We start from the raw sequence: 7,948 nt of genomic DNA, 5'->3' as shown, positions 1-7,948 counted from the left end.
ATAACACAATCATCATTATCTGTCCCTTGGCTTCGGCCTTCTTCATCACCAAAGCGATTTTTTTCTGCACAGAAGAATGTTTTGGATTAGGAATTTTGATAAGTAATGCTTTCAGGTTGAATTTAGAGCAGTACCTAGAGTAGCCTCCGATTCTGATGTCCCTCTATATATATCTGAACAGATAAATCAGATAGTACATTCCTATAGGCTCAGTTTCATTAATTTTGATGTCTTTTAATTCTTCTGAACCAAACAAAAAATATAAAGAGAGGAGAATCCACTTTATATATTACGTAGTATACATTGAGAATGCGAGGATTCATTTTACGAAAATCAGTGTTTAGATAAAGACTCGAGTGGAAACAAATCGATGGTGTTCACATAGAACTAACTTGAACAAAATCCAGTCTATTTGATGTTTTGTCCATGTCTTGGTCAAGGTCCTCCAAAATTCTTTCCTGCAGGCAAAGGCAGATTTGTGGTACGCATCAGTCGACATGATTCACTTCTTTAACATCTTTTAAGAAATGTTGATCTAAAATCAACAGGAATTGATAGGCAAACACTGATGAACTCGATCACTTGAATGCATTAGATCATAGTACTAGCAGTTTAATAACCAAAGGAACAAATATGCCCAAGAAAATTCACCTGTCCCATGAGCTCCTCATGTATTGTGAGACCAACACTGCCAAGTCTCTCAACACTCGCACTAAGCGCATCTAACTCTTGATCTTGTTCTCTGGTCACCAGGCAAAGCAAGTTAACAGGCTACCAGATCAATGCTATTCAAGAAAAAGGCTGACAGGTGTAAATTCTTGGAAGAGAAAAACAAATTTTGAAAAAGGCTCTTTAGCAGAGGTGTCCGACAAGTGTAAATTCTTAGAAAGGAAAAACAAAGTTCGAGAAGGCTCTTAAGCGTAGGTGTCTAGACTCTAAAGCACTGTTATAAAAAAAGCTATATTTAAAAGTGATCTTCAACAACATAAATTTGATCATACTTCTAATAACAGAATACATATATTGGGAATTCATAGAAAGGATAACAGTCATTGACGGCTTTGAACTGCAGGAAATACCAGCAAAAAAGTCGCTATATTGCGAAAGCTAGTATTGCTAGTGGCCATCCCACAATTGTTCTGGTCAGAGAATCCACGGCTTCTAATCCTGAGAAAGCCCAGCTCCTCGAGTCCTTCAAGGCCTCAGCTCCTCGAGTCCTTCAAGGCCTCAGGAATATCTCTAGTCCAGGTAATCTCATTAATCTCTTAATTGTTTCCAAACCCACTGCTATTCTATCAAGTAATCATGTTATGATGACCAAAATTTAATCCTATGATCAGTTTCACATTAGAAATCTCACCTTGTTCATTGCTTCTCACTGCAGAAACATAGCTGTTGCAGAGAGCATTAGAGGTTTTGGGAACGGTCTGCTGTTGCAGAGAGCATTAGAGGTTCTGGGAACGGTCTGCCTTGGAGCAATCCAAAACCAAGTCATCCTTCGGGCCTTCGACAGCAAGCTCTGCACATGAATAAAGCAGCATGGCGGTTTCGGCCCAAATGGGCCTCTGTGATGATTTGGTGCCCACGACAGCAAGCTCTCCACATGAATAAAGCAGCATGTCGGTTTCGGCCCAAATGGGCCTGTGTGATGATTTGGTGCCCATGGAAGCGCAGCCTCAGGCGACGAAAACAGCGGCAAAACTCAAGAAGATAATGGCGCTTCTGGAAGCGGTGTATGAGGCGGAGATATGGAGGTCGTTCTCAATGGAGGAGAGGCAGAAGAAAATGGTGAGCAGCCGAATACTAGAAGGCACAATGAGCCCCATTCGGACTCTATCGAACGCCATTGTAAACGAGGTAATCGGCTTCAGTGGAGGCAGCTGTAAGTTGCTTTAATGCAACAGCTGGGGTGCATGCAGCCTGCATGCTGCTGAACACTTGCCGCCGGAGAATATGCCAAACCTGTACCTTAGCATATACCTGATTGCATATACCTGATTGAAGTTAGCGGATTAATGCTAGCATTAACACGAGACCGTTAACGGTCAGGCATAATCAAACTAGCGTAAATAGCAATTTAACCTATGTTCGGGCCTCTTCCGCCTCGGGAAGAGGCCAAATAAGATGGCGAAGGATGGCGAAAGAGTGAGTGCTTTAGAAACTTAGGATATCCGCGCTCTAACCGCCGTATAACAGATAAGCAAAGGGGTCAACTAATGCTAAGTCGGGGTCCCTGCGATTACTATAGTCCCTGCCGGATGCCAGATGGCAGGGACTAATAAGACTCAAATCTTCTGCTCCAAAAACTTCTCTGGCAGTGACTATTTAGTAAAACTTGGGAGAATCGACGACAAGTGTTTCTTGAACATTTTCCCAAGAATAGCCGATGAAAAGGGCGATGCCTTTGTGCTCACGTTCAAATTCTCATAACATTTCCCCAGGAAATCTTTGTCCATTGGGGTTTCAATTGAAGAAAATTTTCCATGAATTCGGTATCGACAGAGGGTTGATTTTCTCAGGTTTTGGAATCGTTTCCCCGTGGCTCCACCATGGATCTTGTGCAAATAGATCTTGGATGCCTACCCATAACTATTTACCTGGGCATTTCCCATGCTTTTGATGTAGGTAACTTGCTCTGGAAACCATGTCTCCAATGTGGCAGATCGCACCTTCGAAGTATGCACCCCAAGGCTTCGGTATTTTCCCGAAAACTGAATGCACACAAAGATCCCGCAAGTTCACACATGCCCATCGTGTTTCTCTGCGTTTGTAGTTAGCACACGGAAACAATTTCCACAAAATATGTTGTATTAAAAGACATCAATAACCATGATGCATAAATTAGGATCTGCTTCTTAAAACATTCATTTGTCAACATTTTGCATATTGAAATTTAAAGGGCACTCTAAATAGCATTCATCGTTCTAAAATATTCTCTTAGTGACGGGAAGGTTTCAGTTATGGAGAAATTCCAACCATTTCTTACCAAGTCAAGTTGTTAGAAATCTGCAGTTTCTAAACCTTAATGTGACCCGGTTAAAAGCATTAAAGCACTAAAGCAGTTTAAAGCATTAAAGCACGAAAGCAGTTTCTAATCTAAAGCATTAGATCTTAAGCATTGAATTGGTATATGATGGACGTACCAGATTAGAGTTAAATAATATATAAAGGATTGGGTCCTCTCTCTCCCACACGACAAGAGTTGCATTCTTCTCCATCAAGAAGCACATAAAGGAAGTGAGGGCAAGAGGAGAGAAACCGAATTCTGAGAAGAAGACAGAAGACAGAAGACAGAAGATGGCAGCCATTACATCTTCCGCTGTTAATCAAGGTATGTCATCTATCATATTAAGTTCTGAATGTGAAATATTTGGTATTGATGATCTTGGGCTGTTAATGGAAATTTTACATTTGGTATCAGAGCCACAATCAATAACTGAATATTTCCTATGATGCAATTGATCTGTTCTGTGCTTTACTCATGATGTTAATCAAAACCCTCAGCCATAACTAAAAATAAACCCTGTGTGAAAAACACAATCAAGCCCACAACATGGCCCCCTCACAGTCCATGGTTGATCTTCTTTCCATAATCGTCTCTAAACACCGTAATGTCTCATCTGCTTTAAATATTTCAACGATTCAATAAAATATAGAGCATAGATGTCTGCGTCACGCGAGGCTCCGCGTCTATAACGAAGTCAACAATTCAATTAAAATCCGGTCTTTGCCCGCTTCGAATCACGCGGCATCTCTAAGTGCGCTGCGAGAGTTGACCTGAAAGCATTTCAATCCGATTGATACATCCAAGCAAACGAAAAAATAATATTACGCCGGACCTGCAGAGAAGCCAGGTCTTTATATAAAGAACCCAAGTGTGTTTTTTTAATTATTCGCAACCGGCCGGTTTAGCCATTTCTGCTTTTGTTCATTCCCTAGTATCCATCCAGTAGTGCTGAATTTTGTTAGAGTTTTGGTGGCGCTGGATCTCAAGGGGCGAGAATATGCGAGGCACTGTTGTGGATGTGCCCATCTTGGTGGCTCCTTATGAATTATTACTCAAGGTTAGTCAATGCGATATACTCCCTGTATATATTTCGGCCGAGTGGTTGGGACTTGTGGGTGATGGTTCTTGGTTGTATTGAGTAAAGGTTATTGTGTATATATATTGGGTTGGACGGGATCTGGGATTTAAGAGTGATTGTTTACTGGATTAGTGGCACAGCAGTGTATTAAATGTGTGTCTCTCTTTAATGCTAAGGATCATTGATGTGGGGACAAAATAATGGAACTCCTGAGCATTTTCTGCTTTTGTGAGGTACTAAAATTCTGTATGATTCCGTTGCGCTGAAACCAAGAACTCTGTCTGTCTGATCAGGCTATATCATGGCCTACAAGCTTTTGAGATTTTGGCTTGAATTTCAGGCCTTACTAGTCCTCTTTCAATTGGGCATTTGAAATTTGGGCATAAAAGTAATTGCTCTATGAATGATTGTTTTGCATACATTAATGATTGTTTATGCACTTGAGATTTATGATTTTGTTAATCACCAAAGTGGTCAAAATCAGAATGTTGTTTTGCATAAGGTATGTGTTATAAGTTATTTGTGCACATGAGATTTATGATTTTGTTAATCACCAAAGTGGTCAAAATCAGAATAATCATTTAGTGCATAAGTGACATAATGATTAATGATAGAAATTGCCAGTTATAATAATACCAATTAACACTGGCGTCACTAATGATAGAACCTGAGAGCTTACCCAAAGGAAAGTCTTGTTCTATAACTAGTTGACATGATGAGGTTTAATAGATATTTTGATTAAATAAATATTGATCATCCAAAGATGTCAGTTCTATTTAATTGAACATATTTGTTACCTACTTATGTTTTGGTATTTAATTATGTTAAGTATAGGATAGTATCTACCCAAAGGAGTGCTATTTTATACTATTATGTCTACATCTGAATCGCGTTAGTTATGAGCTTATAGTTATTTCATTTTTAATTTGCAGGAGTTCCCATGAATGCACATGCTTCATCTGTTACATTGTTCACTGGTGTTAATTTTTCTGAATGGAGAGAACAAGTCAATTTCCATTTAGGTGTTCAGGATCTTGACTTGGCACTCCTTGAGGATAAACCTGCTGCTCTTACAAGAGATAGTACTGAGGCAGAAAAATTACACCATAAAGCATGGGAACGCAGTAACAGATTGAGCCTTATGTTTATTAAGATGACTGTTGCTAACAACATCAAGTCAACAATTCCACAAACAGAAAGTGCTAAGGAATATATGCAGTCTGTGGAAGAGCGTTTTCGTTCAGCTGATAAGTCACTCGCCGGTACTCTTATGGCAGAACTCACGACCATGAAGTTTGATGGGTCGCGAACTATGCAAGAGCACATTATAGAGATGACTAATCTTGCAGCAAGGTTAAACTCCCTGGGACTTACAGTAGAGGATTCTTTTCTTGTCCAGTTCATCCTGAACTCGCTACCTTCTGAATATGGACCTTTTCAGATTAACTATAACACTATAAAGGATAAGTGGAATGTTAATGAATTGGCCAGTAGACTTGTTCAGGAAGAAGAACGTTTGAAAAATAAAGTGAATCACTCAGTAAGTTTTATGAGTAATAAAGCTGGTAAAGAAAAGAAAGGAAAATCAAGTCATTTCAAGAAGGAAAAGGCACCTGCTAAGAATGGGCAGGATGAGGAAAAGAAGGAACTAAAGGTTGTTCAATGTCGTTTCTGTAAAAAGAGACTTATCGTCTAATTCTAGAAAGTGGATATGTATTAAACTTATACAGTACCCTTTATGTACCTTCATTATCTAGAAACCTTATTTCCGCAAGTAAATTGGATATTTCTGGTTTTAGATGTATGAATGGATCTGGTTGTTTTGATTTATATAAGAATGCTGATAATGTTGGTTCTGGTATTCTAATTGATGGTTTATATAAATTGAAACTGAATGACACTTATGCGAATTCCTTGTTGAATGTAGTAAATAATATTGGATGAAAACGTAGCATGTTGAATGAAAATTCTGCTTTCTTGTGGCATAAACGACTAGGTCATATATCCAAAGAAAGAATGATGAGATTAGTAAGTAATGAAATTTTGTCAAATTTGGACTTTAGTGATCTAGAATTATGTGTGGATTGTATTAAAGGTAAACAAACCAAACATAATAAGAAAGGAGCCACTAGAAGCAGCCAGCTTCTTGAACTAATACACACTGATATTTGCGGACCTATGGACACTCCAGCCTTTAATGGAGAAAAGTATTTCATCACTTTTATTGACGATTTTCCCGTTATGGTTATGTCTGTTTGCTTCATGAAAAATCTCAATCTGTGAATGTCCTTGAGACGTTTGTAAATGAAGTTGAGAGGCAATTAGAAATTGGTAATGCAAGATTCATTGAGAATGGTGAAGTCAGTGGGAGTACTAGAAGAGAAATAGTAGAAATAAAGAAACAAGGGTAAATGTTACATTACCTAGAATAGTTCCTCCATCTACTATTACTCCAAATGTTGTTCCAGCTGTTGTATAACAGCATGATGATAATGAACAACATATAAAATGAAGAAGTACCTCCTGAAGGAAATGACTTACATAATGCTGATATGCATGAACCACAACAAGTAGCATTAAGAAGATCTCAAAGAAATCGTAGGTCAGCTATTTCTAATGATTATGTGGTTTATATGCAAGAATCAGATTATGATATTGGAATCAATAAGGATCCAGTTTCGTTTTCACATGCTGTAGAAAGTAAAGAGTCAAAGGAATGGATTAATGCCATGAAAGAAGAAATGAAATCCATGCAACATAATGAAGTTTGGGATCTCGTTGAGTTACCACATGGCTGTAAAAGAGTCGGATGCAAATGGGTTTTTAAAACCAAACACGACTCTAGTGGTAATATCGAACGGTATAAAGCTAGACTTGTTGCTAAGGGTTACACTCAGAAAGATGGTGTTGATTACAAGGAGACATTTTCTCATGTTTCGGAAAAGGACTCACTAAGAATAATAATGGCATTAGTAGCTCATTATGATTTGGAGTTGCATCAAATGGATGTGAAAACAGCCTTTCTGAATGGAGATCTTGATGAGGATGTTTATATGGATCAACCTGAGGGTTTTTCTGTAGAAAGTAAAGAACAATTGGTGTGTAAACTTAAGAAGTCAATATATGGGCTTAAACAAGCATCCCGACAATGGTATATTAAGTTCAATACCATTATTACATCTTTTGGTTTTAAGGAAAATACGGTTGATCACTATATATACCGAAAGATCAGTGGGAGCAAGTTTATTTATCTGGTCCTTTATGTTGATGACGTCTTGCTTGCTGCAAATAATTTAAGTATATTGCATGAGACTAAGGAATTTCTCTCAACGAAAGATTACATGCTCATCCAATGAATCGGAAGTGATTGGATATAGCGATTCAGATTTTGCTGGATGCATCGATACTAGAAAATCGACTTTTGGTTACCTGTTTATGTTTGCTCAAGGTGCCATATCATGGAAAAGTGCGAAACAGACTATCGTTGCTTCATCATCCACTATGGAGGCAGAATTTGTGGCATGTTTTGAAGCCACAATTCATGCATTATGGTTGCGGAACTTTATTTCAGGACTTGCGGTTGTCGACACCATTAGCAAGCCGCTGAAAATTTATTGTGATAACTCTGCAGCAGTATTTTTCTCAAAGAACGACAAGTACTCTAAAGGTGCCAAACATATAGAACTGAAGTATCTTGTTGTGAAAGATGAGGTTCAGAAACAAAGAATTTCAATCATGCACATCAGGACAGAACTTATGATTACAAACCCTTTGACGAAAGGGTTACAACCAAGACAATTTAAGGAACATGTTCAAAGAATGAATCTTGTTGGATCTTGGTTGTATTAATAATAATTGATGTG

At 38.3% G+C, this 7,948-nt stretch overlaps 1 long non-coding RNA gene across 1 annotated transcript; it reads right to left on the bottom strand.

Annotated features, from left to right (window-relative positions):
* Window positions 1-392: 392 nt before the first annotated feature.
* Window positions 393-810, bottom strand: LOC149261360 (uncharacterized). The gene is made up of 2 exons (XR_016248432.1): window positions 652-810; window positions 393-458 (listed from the first exon to the last, which is right to left on the bottom strand). It is a non-coding gene; the product is annotated as an uncharacterized LOC149261360 (long non-coding RNA).
* Window positions 811-7,948: the final 7,138 nt, after the last annotated feature.

This window comes from Pinus tabuliformis, chromosome 6 (genome assembly GCF_031772625.1).
Source record: "Pinus tabuliformis cultivar Carrire ecotype Pingquan chromosome 6, CPIR1, whole genome shotgun sequence".
Lineage (NCBI taxonomy): Eukaryota > Viridiplantae > Streptophyta > Pinopsida > Pinales > Pinaceae > Pinus > Pinus tabuliformis.
Note: the sequence above shows the minus strand (reverse complement) of the source record. Positions and strands in the feature narration are given on the sequence as shown.